The following is a 15,501-nucleotide window of genomic DNA, read 5'->3' as shown; positions in this document are numbered from 1 at the left end:
TGTAACATTTAATCTGCATGAGATCTGCAGACAGCTGAACATCACCCCACTAAGTGACAAAGTGAGATATGGTGTGCTGAATCATGTTAGCAACTGCCCCCGTATTTTTTTTTACTGTGCAACAGCTCTGCACACAGAACAATTTGACTGCCATAAAATGTCAAGGTGAGATATGGCAGGCTGTATCCCGTTTTGCAACATAATTTTTTTTTAAATCTACATGAACTATGCAGACAGCTGAATTTCACCCCCACTAAATGACAAAGTGAGATATGGCAGGGTACATCACGTTTAGCAACATAATTTTTTGTTAAGTCTGCATGAGCTCTTCAGACAGCTTAATTTCACTGCCACTAAATGACAAGGGGGATATGGCATGCTGTTTCACATTTGCAGCAGAAAGTTTTTGTGCTTATTCTGCATGAGCTATACAGACAGCTGAATTTTATTGCCCCTAAATGACAAAGTGAGATATGGCATACTGAATCACATTAGCAGCTGCCCCCCAATATTTTTTAACTGTGCAACAGCTATGTACACACAGCAATTTCACCACCACAAAATGACAAGGTGGGATATGGTGGGCTGTATCACATCTTGCAACAGAATTTTTTTTTAATCTGCATGAGCTCTGCAGACAGCATAATTTCATCACCACTAAGTGACAAGGTGGGATATGGTGTGCTGTATCACATTTGTAACAGAATTTAAAAAAAAAAAAAATCTGCATGAGCTAGGCTGGCAGCTAAATTTCACCACCACTAAATGACAAGGTGAGATATGGCGTTGTCACAACACAGCTGTTGAGACCTGGGACCAGGGGCTCCTTTCCTGACCCTAACACTAGGGGGTGCCCTAGCTCACCCTGTTCCGTGGGATACTTCAGATGGCAAAGATGCCGGGGCCTCCGCACTTGCCTTATCTCTTAAGTTAGCCATTCTCCTGTCCCCTTCACCCACCCAGGCAGCTTATATTGAATCAGCTAAACACTTAACTCCAAGATAGGCCAGTTATTATTTTTTTCTATATTCAATTTTTCAATCACGTTCAGGTTGGGGTCCAAGAATCTAACGGCTGATGGCTTATCAAGCAGCATTGATTCAGTTTCTCATCTAGAATCTTTTGGTCGCCATTCTTGCTTAATGATATTAAAGATTTTGTAATCGCTTGTGAAGTTTGCGCACGCGCTAAAGTCTGTCATAACCGGACAACCAAGTAATGGCTCCATTGCCAATTCCAGAAAGCCTGTGGTCTCATTTATCTATGGATTTCATCCCGGGTTTGCCTTTGCCTGGATGGAAAGACATACATCAAGAAACATGCATCTGTAAAAAAAAAATATCAGGGGGTAAATACTTAAGAAAAATAAAAATATAGGCCTCATTCAGACATCAGATTTTCATGTATGAATGCTATCTATTTTTTTCACGGCTAGCACTTGGGGCTGTTCACATGTCCAATTTTTTCCTCGCATTGAGTGATCCGTAGAAAATATCAGAGCCATGTCCGATTGTGATCCGAGTATTGAATCAAAATCAACAATGCAAGTCTATGGGTCTGTAGTGCAGCAGTATCTGCACTGTGCAGTTATGAGGCAGTGACCCAGCAAAGTTAAAAGCAAAATGGGTTTTAATGTCGAACTTACAGAAATACACATCACACGATATCCACTGTATCGCGGCCCGGTACCATATCCTCCAGATTGCAGCAGGTAAACATGCCAGTCCACCTCCGAGCCCGGTTGCCGTGGGCGACTGCACTGCCATGTACTCTGTGGGTGCCAGGTCTTTCAGCTCAGCTTAGCCTTTTGGCTACACATGCCTATATTGCCTCACACAGGTGGAGCTCTGCAGAGCCTTCTGCTCTGCATACTTGCAAAACCAAACTGACACACCCAACCCTCTGCTTCAGGGGTTTTTACAAGAAATCCGTGGTCAAAGTGTAGGGGATGTGAAATGCATGATGTTCCCTTTTCTCCCCAACCCCTTTAAGAATGCACAATGTATATTATTATTGTGTTCATACACTGTGGTACTGCTACACATAAAGTGTATTACCACCGTGTATAAGAGTACGACTATACCTCATGAATATTGCTCTACATACATATATATATGTTCACATGTATTTGCACACATATAGTTGGTAGGGAAAGTTTGTCCCTGGGCCCAATTTAGTGTTAGGGGCCTAGTGTTCATAGTTGGCCACTAGAGGGGGGTACTATAGTACATAGTATAGGAGGGGCACAGTGGGGATAAGGTAGTGTTAGTTCCTGGTTTTAGTCAGTCAGGGCCAGAGCGCCAGTGCAGCTCACAGGGCTGCCTGGCCAGAAGTTGTTGTGCCCCACAACGTTAAGAAAGGGGCTGAGCATAGAACAGCACATTGAAGAATTCCTCTAGGAGAAAGAAGTGTGGCAGGGCTGCGGATGCAGATGAAGGGAATCTGTCCCCATAGAGAGAGAAGTTGGTTCAGCTGGGCAGGATAAGCAAGATGTGGCAGGTTTTTGCCTGTGCGGCAGTACTTAGAACCGAGGCAAAGCGGTATAGGACTCTCCGATCCGGGACTGAGCATAGAGAAGGAAAGGACAGAACAGGGACAGAAGAGAAGGTACCAAATGCTATACCCAAAGTGCCTGTATTTGAATGGACTGTGCTGAATAAACAAGTTGTTATTGAAGTTAAGCCGGAGTGTGTCTCCTTTATTGCGGAACCGTCTTTTTAGGAATATATCCTCATACCGGGCAAGTCCAGATGGCGCAGTGAGTCAGCACAGAGGTAACGCAACAAAGAAATGTGAACTTTTACTGGGAAGGAACCAGGGAGTGATCCAAGGATTGCTATCGGCCATGACTGCCACCCTGGCTCCCCCTTCCTACAGCATGTCACATGGAAAACCCAGCCGGGAAGGAAACGGACTGCCCCACTACCATTCTGTAGTCGGTTTCAAAAATAAAAGCCCAGCAGGTTTCTTAAATCTGCCTTGGACAAATAGCTTGCCCAAGACCATCACTTACTTTTATTCTGCATTGCAATCACAGATACGCCTGTGACTGCAATGCACTCCCACAGCCTCAGTACTCCTCCTGGAGAGGACACATAGCAACCCTCGCATGTGACATGGTCACTGCCTCACAAGGTCTATGACAAAAATTGGACTGCACTCGGATGACATCTGAGTGCGATCTTATTTTCATAAACTGTCAGAGTGCCAATTTTTTTATAATTTATTTAACAAGATATGAGAAAATCAGATGACACTTATACCACAATCTGCTCAAATTCTTATCAGTGACTTTTAGGCACCAGGACAGGGCCGGACTGGGACTAAAATTCAGCCCTGGCATTTGAAGTTACACAGGCCCACTTGTCACATGGTGACTGTATAATATCTTTGTACACTTGTAGGCAGGGCCGGTTTTAGGCAAAGTGGGGCCCTAGGCAAAGTTTAAAATGGGTCCCCAAATGCTAACATATTGCACATCACACAGAAGCCTTTCTGTTGTATTTACGTGCGCTGAGTTCAGGCCGCTAAACGAGTTTGATCGACAATACTGAAGTTGTTCAACGCTTGTTTCCCGGCCTCTTTCCACCAGCTGAGGAATAATGATGAGACAGAACGATCACTAATAGATCACCATACAGTATCATGTTTTCAGCAGCACATCTACAGTTTACACTGGCAATGTGCTGCTGACAACAAGGCTTTTTGTTCCAGCAAAAACAATCCGAATATGCAGCATTTTACTTGTTTAGTAAAATACACCCCATAGTCCTCTATATATTATAATGTGCTCCATAGTCCTCCATATAGTATAATACACTCCCTATAGTCCTCCATATATTAAAATACACTGCTCAGTCCTCCACATAGTATAATACACTCCTCATAGTCCTCCATATAGCATAATACAATCCTCATAGTCCTCCATATAGCATAATACAATCCTCATAGTGCTCCATATAGTATAATGCACCGCCACAGTCATCCATGTAGTACAATTCACTTCCCATAGTATAATGCACCCCATAGTTCTTCATATAGTATAACGTATTCCCCATAGTCCTCGATACAGTATAATGCAGCCCACATATAGTATAATGCAGCCACCCCAGAGTATAATGCAGCCACAAGAAACATACAGTAAAGTAATATATCAAAGGGAAAATCAAAGTGTGTATCATAAATAACCCTTAAAAGTATAAATTTTATTAAATATATTTTAAAAATTCCACTTCCCAGTGAAAACAGAAATAGTTGTGACGGACCTACTACGTGCACCTGTCCTGATAGCCTGACCCTACACTTTCCTACTATCCCTTCCTAGCCTGTGGAGGTTGGCACCCTGATAGATGTTTTTGGCGCCCCCACTCCGCGACGGCTATCGCCTGCTAGACCTATAGAGTTACTAACCAGCTAAAGGCGAGAAAACAAAAAGCAATAAAAGAGATGAAGGAAGGGCAAAAAGAAACTAAGTGCACAACTTATGCTAAATGACCTCCCTTGATAACGTCCCACACAGGACAGTATATAATGTCACTCAACATGCATATTTAGTCATTTAGTAACACAATGACTCAGATGAGCCCATATAACAATGCAACAAACATGGGAGGAAAAAAGCATAAATACAAATGACCTGGTTCAGTCCAGATTTACTGAAGCCCATGCATGACCAACTTGCTGGCAGTGTAACTACAGTTGTATTAGATAGTTGCATAGACATCCAGCCAGGATCCTTACGCCTAACAGCGCATAGAATAAAGTAATAAGCAAATGCCTACAGATAATGGGCAATGGTCAGTGTCTATATTAATGCATGGAGCACTGGACTAAAACAAAACAAAAATTTGACAGAAAACAGCCAGTAAAGGAGATACCATCCCCCCAAAGATAGCCGAACACTTAGCTGTTAGTCAACAGACGCCCCTAAATATGCATGTTGAGTGACATTATATACTGTCCTGTGTGGGACGTTATCAAGGGAGGTCATTTAGCATAAGTTGTGCACTTAGTTTCTTTTTGCCCTTCCTTCATCTCTTTTATTGCTTTTTGTTTTCTCGCCTTTAGCTGGTTAGTAACTCTATAGGGCTAGCAGGCGATAGCCGTCGCGGAGTGGGGGCGCCAAAAACATCTATCAGGGTGCCAACCTCCACAGGCTAGGAAGGGATAGTAGGAAAGTGTAGGGTCAGGCTATCAGGACAGGTGCACGTAGTAGGTCCGTCACAACTATAATGCAGCCACCCCAGAGTATAATGCAGCCACCCCAGAGTATAATGCAGCCACCCCAGAGTATAATGCAGCCACCCCACAGAGTATAATGCAGCCACCCCAGAGTATGTAACCCCCATAGAATATAATACAGCCCACCTCCCCATAATATATAATGTAGCCCCCCATAGAATATAATGCAGCCCCCCATAGTATATAACGCAGCCTCCCCCATAGAATATAATATACCCCCACAATAGTATATAACACAGCCACATAGTACATAACATGGCCTCCCCCATAGAATATAATATACTCCCCATAGTATATAGCAAAGCCCGCATATTATATAGCACAAACCGCATAGTATACAGCACACCCTGCATACTATAGCACAGCTCGCGTAGTAGATAACACAGCCCACACAGCAGTATTCAGCACAGACCACACAGTAGTATACAGCACAGACCACACAGTAGTATACAGCACAGCCCACATAGAAGTATACAGCACAGTCCACACAGTAGTATACAGCACAGCCCACAAAGTAATATATACAGCACAGCCCACAAAGTAATATATACAGCACAGCCCACAGAGAACTATATACAGCACAGCCCACAGAGAACTATATACAGCACAGCCCACAGAGAACTATATAAAGCACAGCCCAGAGAGTACTATATACAGCACAGCCCAGAGAGTACTATATACAGCACAGCCCACAGAGTACTATATACAGCACAGCCCACAGAGTACTATATACAGCACAGCCCACAGAGTACTATATACAGCACAGCCCAGAGTACTATATACAGCACAGCTCACAGAGTACTATATACCGCACAGCCCACAGAGTACTATATACAGCACAGCCCACAGAGTACTATATACAGCACAGCCCAGAGTACTATATACAGCACAGCCCACAGAGTACTATATACAGCACAGCCCACAGAGAACTATATACAGCACACAGTAGTATACAGCACAGAGCACAGCCCACAGAGAACTATATACAGCCCACAGTAGCATACAGCACAGAGCACAGCCCACAGATAACTATATACAGCCCACAGTAGTATACAGCACAGAGCACAGCCCACAGAGAGCTATATACAGCCCACAGTAGTATACAGCACAGAGCACAGCCCACAGAGAACTATATACAGCCCACAGCAGTATACAGCACAGAGCACAGCCCACAGAGAACTATATACAGCCCACAGCAGTATACAGCACAGAGCACAGCCCACAGAGAACTATATATAGCACAGAGCACACAGTAGTATACAGCACACAGCACAGCCCACAGAGAGCTATATACAGCCCACAGCAGTATACAGCACAGAGCACAGCCCACAGAGAACTATATACAGCCCACAGCAGTATACAGCACAGAGCACAGCCCACAGAGAACTATATATAGCACAGAGCACACAGTAGTATACAGCACAGAGCACAGCCCACAGAGAGCTATATACAGCCCACAGCAGTATACAGCACAGAGCACAGCCCACAGAGAACTATATACAGCCCACAGCAGTATACAGCACAGAGCACAGCCCACAGAGAACTATATATAGCACAGAGCACACAGTAGTATACAGCACAGAGCACAGCCCACAGAGAGCTATATACAGCCCACAGCAGTATACAGCACAGAGCACAGCCCATAGAGAACTATATACAGCCCACAGTAGTATACAGCACAGTGCACAGCCCACAGAGAACTATATACAGCCCACAGCAGTATACAGCACAGAGCACAGCCCACAGAGAACTATATACAGCCCACAGCAGTATACAGCACAGAGCACAGCCCACAGAGAACTATATATAGCACAGAGCACACAGTAGTATACAGCACAGAGCACAGCCCACAGAGAACTATATACAGCCCACAGTAGTATACAGCAAAGAGCACAGCCCACAGAGAACAATATACAGCCCACAGTAGTATACAGCACAGAGCACAGCCCACAGAGAACTATATACAGCCCACAGCAGTATACAGCACAGAGCACAGCCCACAGAGAGCTATATACAGCCCACAGCAGTATACAGCACAGAGCACAGCCCACAGAGAACTATATACAGCCCACAGCAGTATACAGCACAGAGCACAGCCCACAGAGAACTATATATAGCACAGAGCACACAGTAGTATACAGCACAGAGCACAGCCCACAGAGAGCTATATACAGCCCACAGTAGTATACAGCACAGAGCACAGCCCACAGAGAACTATATACAGCCCACAGTAGTATACAGCACAGAGCACAGCCCACAGAGAACTATATACAGCCCACAGCAGTATACAGCACAGAGCACAGCCCACAGAGAACTATATACAGCCCACAGTAGTATACAGCACAGAGCACAGCCCACAGAGAACTATATACAGCCCACAGCAGTATACAGCACAGAGCACAGCCCACAGAGAACTATATACAGCCCACAGTAGTATACAGCACAGAGCACAGCCCACAGAGAACTATATACAGCCCACAGCAGTATACAGCACAGAGCACAGCCCACAGAGAACTATATACAGCCCACAGCAGTATACAGCACAGAGCACAGCCCACAGAGAACTATATACAGCCCACAGCAGTATACAGCACAGAGCACAGCCCACAGAGAACTATATACAGCCCACAGCAGTATACAGCACAGAGCACAGCCCACAGAGAACTATATACAGCCCACAGTAGTATACAGCACAGAGCACAGCCCACAGAGAACTATATACAGCCCACAGCAGTTTACAGCACAGAGCACAGCCCACAGAGAACTATATACAGCCCACAGCAGTATACAGCACAGAGCACAACCCACAGAGAACTATATACAGCCCACAGCAGTATACAGCACAGAGCACAGCCCACAGAGAACTATATATAGCACAGAGCACACAGTAGTATACAGCACAGAGCACAGCCCACAGAGAGCTATATACAGCCCACAGCAGTATACAGCACAGAGCACAGCCCACAGAGAACTATATACAGCCCACAGTAGTATACAGCACAGAGCACAGCCCACAGAGAGCTATATACAGCCCACAGTAGTATACAGCACAGAGCACAGCCCACAGAGAACTATATACAGCCCACAGCAGTATACAGCACAGAGCACAGCCCACAGAGAACTATATACAGCCCACAGCAGTATACAGCACAGAGCACAGCCCACAGAGAACTATATATAGCACAGAGCACACAGTAGTATACAGCACAGAGCACAGCCCACAGAGAGCTATATACAGCCCACAGCAGTATACAGCACAGAGCACAGCCCACAGAGAACTATATACAGCCCACAGTAGTATACAGCACAGAGCACAGCCCACAGAGAACTATATACAGCCCACAGCAGTATACAGCACAGAGCACAGCCCACAGAGAACTATATACAGCCCACAGCAGTATACAGCACAGAGCACAGCCCACAGAGAACTATATACAGCCCACATCTCATCTCTTCCTCCCCTCACCTCCTCCGAGAATGGCCCCACAGTCCAGAAAAAAAAAAAACTCTCCTCACCTCTCCTCGTGCCCAGCGTTGCTTCCTGGTTCCTGCTCCTGTCTCAGCAGCTGCAGTCTGCCCGGGACACAGCAGGTGCGCGATGATATGACATCATCGCGCACCCGCAGTGTCAGAGGCAGAGCGGGGAATGATGGGAGAGGAGCGTCTGTAGACGCTCTCTCCTCCATCATTGCATTCAACTGTACCGGCGTATAGACGCCGGTATAGTTGAATGCGACGGCGGGGGCGGCGGATTGAGCGGCCCACCACTGGCACCGGCCCTTCTGGCATTTGCCAGAAGTGCCCTATGGCCAGTCCGGCCCTGGCCATAACCCTTCCACTTGACAAGATACTGAAGCCTCCGCCTCGAAAAACGAGAATCCAAAATTTTCTCAACCACATATTCCAACTCCCCCTCAACCAACACCAGGGCATGAGGATCAACAGATGGAACAACGGGTACCACATATCTCCGCAACAAAGATCTATGGAAAACATTGTGGATGGCAAAAGAGGCTGGAAGGGCCAAACGAAAAGACACTGGATTGATAGTCTCAGAAATCTTATAAGGGCCAATAAACCGAGGCTTGAACTTAGGGGAAGAAACCTTCATAGGAACATGACGAGAGGATAACCAGACCAAATCCCCCACACGAAGCCGAGGACCAACATACCGACGCCGGTTAGCAAAACGCTGAGCCTTTTCCTGAGACAACGTCAAATTGTCTACCACATGAGTCCAAATCTGCTGCAACCTGTCCATCACAGAATCCACACCAGGACAATCAGAAGGCTCAACCTGCCCTGAAGAAAAACGAGGATGGAAACCAAAATTACAAAAGAAAGGCGAAACCAAAGTAGCCGAACTGGCCCGATTATTAAGGGCAAACTCGGCCAACGGCAAGAAAGCCACCCAATCATCCTGATCAGCAGACACAAAGCATCTCAAATAGGTTTCCAAGGTTTGGTTAGTTCGCTCAGTTTGGCCATTTGTCTGAGGATGGAACGCCGAAGAAAAAGACAAATTAATGCCCATCTTAGCACAAAAGGCTCGCCAAAACCTGGAAACAAACTGGGAACCTCTGTCAGACACAATATTCTCTGGAATGCCATGCAAACGAACCACATGCTGAAAAAATAATGTAACCAAATCAGAGGAGGAAGGCAATTTAGGCAAAGGTATCAAATGGACCATTTTAGAGAACCGGTCACAAACCACCCAGATAACAGACATCCTCTGGGACACAGGTAGATCCGAAATAAAATCCATGGAAATATGCGTCCAAGGCCTCTCCGGGACAGGCAAAGGCAAAAGCAACCCACTAGCACGGGAACAGCAAGGCTTAGCCCGGGCACAAGTCCCACAGGACTGCACAAAAGAACGCACATCCCGCGACAAGGAATGCCACCAAAAGGACCTAGCAACCAAATCTCTGGTACCAAAAATCCCAGGATGACCGGCCAACACAGAACAATGGACCTCAGAAATTACCTTACTTGTCCATCTATCAGGAACAAACAGCTTCCCCACAGGACAGCGGTCAGGTTTATCAGCCTGAAATTCCTGAAGCGCCCAACGCAAATCAGGGGAGATGGCAGACAGAATCACCCCTTCCCTAAGAATGCCAACCGGCTCAAGGACTCCAGGAGAATCAGGCAAAAAACTCCTAGAGAGGGCATCCGCTTTAACATTCTTAGATCCTGGAAGATATGAGACCACAAAATCAAAACGGGAGAAAAACAGGGACCACCGAGCCTGTCTAGGGTTCAGCCGCTTGGCCGACTCGAGGTAAATCAGATTCTTATGATCGGTCAAGACTAGGGTTGAGCGACCTTCAGTTTTTTAGGGTCGAGTCGGGTTTTGTGAAACCCGACTGTCTTAACAGTCGAGTCGAGTGAAATCGGCCGACCACAGTGAAAAGTCGGGTTTCGGCCGAAACACGAAACCCAGTGAAGATAATATTTTATTTTTATTTATTTTTTTTTCTCTCTCTCTCTCTCTCTCTCTCTCTCTCTCCCCTCCGTCCCAGAACAGAAAATTTCGATTTGCACATTCCAAATCGCTACTGCGCACAAGCGATAACATGACGATAGGCGTTCACTCCCCTAACACCTATGTCATCACTCTGCCCACGCTCATTCATTGGCTGAAAAAATGGCGCTAATTGCGTCATACGAAACGCGACTTTGGCGCCAAGATCGCGTACCGCATGGCCGACCCCACACAGGGATCGGGTCGGGTTTCATGAGACGCCGACTTTGCCAAAAGTCGGCGACTTATGAAAATGAACGACCCGTTTTGCTCAACCCTAGTCAAGACCACAATACGGTGCTTGGCTCCCTCAAGCCAATGTCGCCACTCCTCAAATGCCCACTTCATAGCCAACAACTCCTGATTGCCGACATCATAATTGCGTTCCGCAGGCGAAAACTTTTGGGAAAAGAAGGCACATGGCTTCATCAAGGAACCATCAGAATTCCTCTGTGACAAAACGGCCCCTGTCCCAATCTCAGAAGCGTCAACCTGAACCTGAAAAGGAAGAGAAACATCCGGCTGACGCAAGACAGGGGCAGAAGTAAATCGGCGTTTAAGCTCCTGAAAGGCCTCAACAGCCTCAGAGGACCAATTAGTCACATCAGCGCCTTTCTTCGTCAAATCGGTCAGGGGTTTAACCACACTAGAGAAGTTGTCAATGAAACGGCGATAAAAATTAGCAAAGCCCAAAAATTTCTGAAGGCTCTTCACAGATGTGGGTTGAATCCAGTCATGAATGGCTTGGACCTTAACAGGATCCATTTCTATAGACGAAGGAGAAAAAAAAAAACCCCAAAAAGAGACCTTCTGAACTCCAAATAGGCACTTAGACCCCTTCACAAATAGAGCATTATCACGAAGGATCTAGAATACCATCCTGACCTGCTTCACATGAGACTCCCAATCATTGGAAAAAATCTAAATATCATCCAAATACACAATCAAGAATTTGTCAAGATAATTGCAGAAAATATCATGCATAAAGGACTGAAATACAAAAGGAGCATTAGAAAGCCCGAAAGGCATCACCAGGTATTCAAAATGGCCTTCGGGCATATTAAATGCAGTTTTCCATTCGTCACCCTGTTTAATACGAACAAGATTATATGCCCCTCGAAGGTCAATCTTGGTAAACCAACTAGCCCCCTTAATCCGAGCAAACAAATCAGAGAGCAAAGGTAAAGGGTATTGGAATTTGACCGTGATCTTATTAAGAAGGCGATAATCAATACAGGGTCTCAAGGAGCCATCCTTCTTGGCAACAAAAAAGAATCCCGCTCCCAATGGTGACGAAGACGGCCGAATATGCCCCTTCTCTAAAGACTCCTTTACATAGCTCCGCATGGCGGTATGTTCAGGCACAGACAGGTTGAAAAGTCGGCCCTTAGGGAACTTACAGCCAGGAATCAAGTCAATAGCACAATCACAGTCCCTATGTGGAGGAAGGGAACTGGACTTGGGCTCATCAAATACATCCTGGAAATCTGACAAAAATTCAGGAACATCAGAAGAGGGGAAAGAGGAAATTGACATTAAACGAACGTCACTATGTACCCCTTGACAACCCCAACTAGTCACAGACATTGATTTCCAATCCAGCACTGGATTGTGTACTTGTAACCATGGAAAACCGAGTACAACAACATCATGTAAATTATGCAACACCAGAAAACGGCAATCTTCCTGATGTGCTGGAGCCATGCACATAGTCAGCTGAGTCCAATACTGAGGTTTATTCTTGGCCAACGGTGTAGCATCAATACCCCTTAAGGGTATGGGACTCTGCAAAGGCTGCAAAGAAAAACCACAGCGCCTAGCGAATTCTAAGTCCATTAAGTTCAGAGCAGCGCCCGAATCCACAAATGCCATGACAGAAAAAGATGACAATGAGCAAATCAGGGTCACAGACAGGAGAAATTTAGGCTGCACAGTACTAATGGTAACAGATCTAGCGACCCTCTTAATACGCTTAGGGCAATCAGAAATAGCATGAGCAGAATCCCCACAGTAAAAACACAGCCCATTCTGACGTCTGTATCCCCTCTGTTCCGCTCTAGTCAAAATCCTATCACATTGCATGGGCTCAGGACTCTGCTCCGAGGACGCTGCCATATGGTGCACCACTTTGCGTTCGCGCAGGCGCCGATCAATCTGAATGGCCAGAGACATAGATTCGCTCAAACCAACAGGCGTGGGGAACCCCACCATAACATCTTTAAGGGCTTCAGAAAGACCCTTTCTGAAAATTGCTGCCAGAGCGTCCTCATTCCATTTAGTGAGCACAGACCATTTTCTAAATTTCTGGCAGTATAATTCTGCCGCTTCCTGACCCTGACACAGGGCCAACAGTGTTTTCTCAGCATGCTCTACAGAGTTAGGTTCGTCATACAATAATCCAAGCGATTGAAAAAATGCATCTACATTAAGCAATGCCAGATCCCCTGACTCAAGGGAGAATGCCCAGTCCTGAGGGTCACCACGCAGCAGAGAAATAACTATTTTTACTTGCTGAATGGGGTCACCAGAGGAACGGGGTTTCAGAGCAAAAAACAATTTGCAGTTATTTTTAAAGTTCAAAAACTTAGATCTATCCCCGTAAAACAAATCTGGAGTAGGAATTCTAGGCTCTAAGGTCGGAGTCTGAACAATATAATCTTAAATACTCTGTACTCTTGCAGCAAGCTGATCCACACGAGAAAACAACCCCTGAACATCCATGCCCGCATCCAAATCCTGAATCACCCAGAGATTAAGAGGAAGGAAAAAGACAAAACAGACTAAAGAAAAAAAAAATGGCTCAGAACTCTTTTTCTTTTCCTTCTTTTGAGATGCATTCAGCTCATTTTTGGCCAGTTGTACTGTTATGGTCTGGTGATTAAGGAGCGACATGCGACTAGCTCTGAGCAGGTGGTAACTATACTGACCGCAGTTCCTGATCTTAACACAGACACTAGCAGTAGCCGTGGGATGTTCCTGTCACTCCCTGGACACCTCGTCACAGCCGGAGATCTAGCTACCCCTAAAGGAAGAAGCAGGAAAGCTATCTTGCCTCAGAGAAAATCCCCAAAGGATAGGACAGCCCCCCACAAATAATGACTGTGAGAGGAGAAGGAAATGACATACGTAGTATGAAACAAGATTTAGCAAAGGAGGCCACTACTAGCTAGAAATAATTAGTACAGGACAGAACACTGTGCGGTCAGTAATAAAAACTAGAAAAAGTCCACCGCAGAGAAATGCAAAAATCTCCACACCTGACTAAAGGTGTGGAGGGCAAACTCTGCTGCCCAGAGCTTCCAGCTTAGCTGACTAGATACATACTGATAAGCTGGACAAATGAGCAAAACATAGAAAGTGCTAAACAACAAAGTCCACAACAAGTGAACTGCAAAAAGACAAGCAAGGACTTAGCTTTGCTGAAATGGTCAGAGTGACAGGGAAATCCTCAGAGAGCCATGACTCCAAGCTCAACAATTGACAACTGGCATTGAATTAGGGAAAAGGCCAGACTAATATAGCAGAGCCAGAAAGACGATCAGTGAAAACAGCTGCTGATGCTAAATCCAAGAAGCAGCCATATCACTCAAAACCACAGGAGGGAGCCCAAGAGCAGAACTCCCAAAAATGCTACTTATAACCACCGGAGGGAGCCCAAGAGCGGAATTCACAACAGTCCTCTACCTGATCCCTTGCCAATGTGAGGGTTGCATTCTTCTGTGAGGTTAACAGGGATCGTGTTTAGCACCATACCTGCTCTGATACTGTGTGCGAGTGACACAGCTCTACTGCAGAGCATCTTTTCCATTAATTTGTGTGAATGACACAGCTCTGCTGCAGAGCATCTTTTCTGTTGCTGTGTGCGAGTGACACAGCCTTGTGTGCTGTACACCTAGTGATGTTTAACTCAGCGCACGCTAGCTTTCACTCGCAGTGTGTTCCGCCATTGTTTAGATTAGCTGCAGTTTTCCATCTCTGCACAGTGGACCCCGGGTTGCGATCACACTTCATTATAAATTATATTTAGTGCGATCTGCCAACACTAACAGTGTGTGATCAGGATAATAAGCTTTATTTTCACATACATGTAAAAATCAGACATCTGAATGAAGCCTTATGCTCATATGTAGTTTGTTTGCTAACTACTGATGAGCAAGCACTTAAATGCTTGGGTACTCATTCCTTCGACCTGAGTAATGAGTATGATGGAAGTCAACTGGAAACTTGAGCATTTTTCCAAAGGCCGCCCCTTGAGGTCTGCAGGGAGTCTAAAAATTGCTGAAAACAATACAAACATCGATTAAATGGCATAGGAACAGCATTCGGAAGACAACTAGAAGCATCTCTGAATCCCAGGTCGGTGCTGGGAACAATGTTGTCAGAGTATTATGCCACTTTTACGGATTGACAGTAAAACATAACAAAAACCACAGTTAAAATGTATTTGATTGGAAAAAAATTTAAGAAACACTCATAGCAGGATAATGACTTGTATATAAGCCCTAACTAAGCACTTTTGATGGGCCAGCAGATAGCTATGCTTTTCTTAGCCGTATATTACTATTGCAAAATAATTTATCCATCACAGGTGGGCAAATTTTCTTTTTCATATTAATACTGTAAAGAATGAAACTTGGAGGGCCAGCAGGCGTCCCTTTCAAATTATAGAGGGACAGCAGGTGGCCCCCATTAATATTAGAGGGCCAGCAGGTGTCTTGTGGACAGATGAG

Source organism: Ranitomeya variabilis, chromosome 1, assembly GCF_051348905.1.
Source record: "Ranitomeya variabilis isolate aRanVar5 chromosome 1, aRanVar5.hap1, whole genome shotgun sequence".
Lineage (NCBI taxonomy): Eukaryota > Metazoa > Chordata > Amphibia > Anura > Dendrobatidae > Ranitomeya > Ranitomeya variabilis.
The sequence above is the reverse complement of the archived record's forward strand: the minus strand, read 5'-3'. Positions refer to the sequence as shown.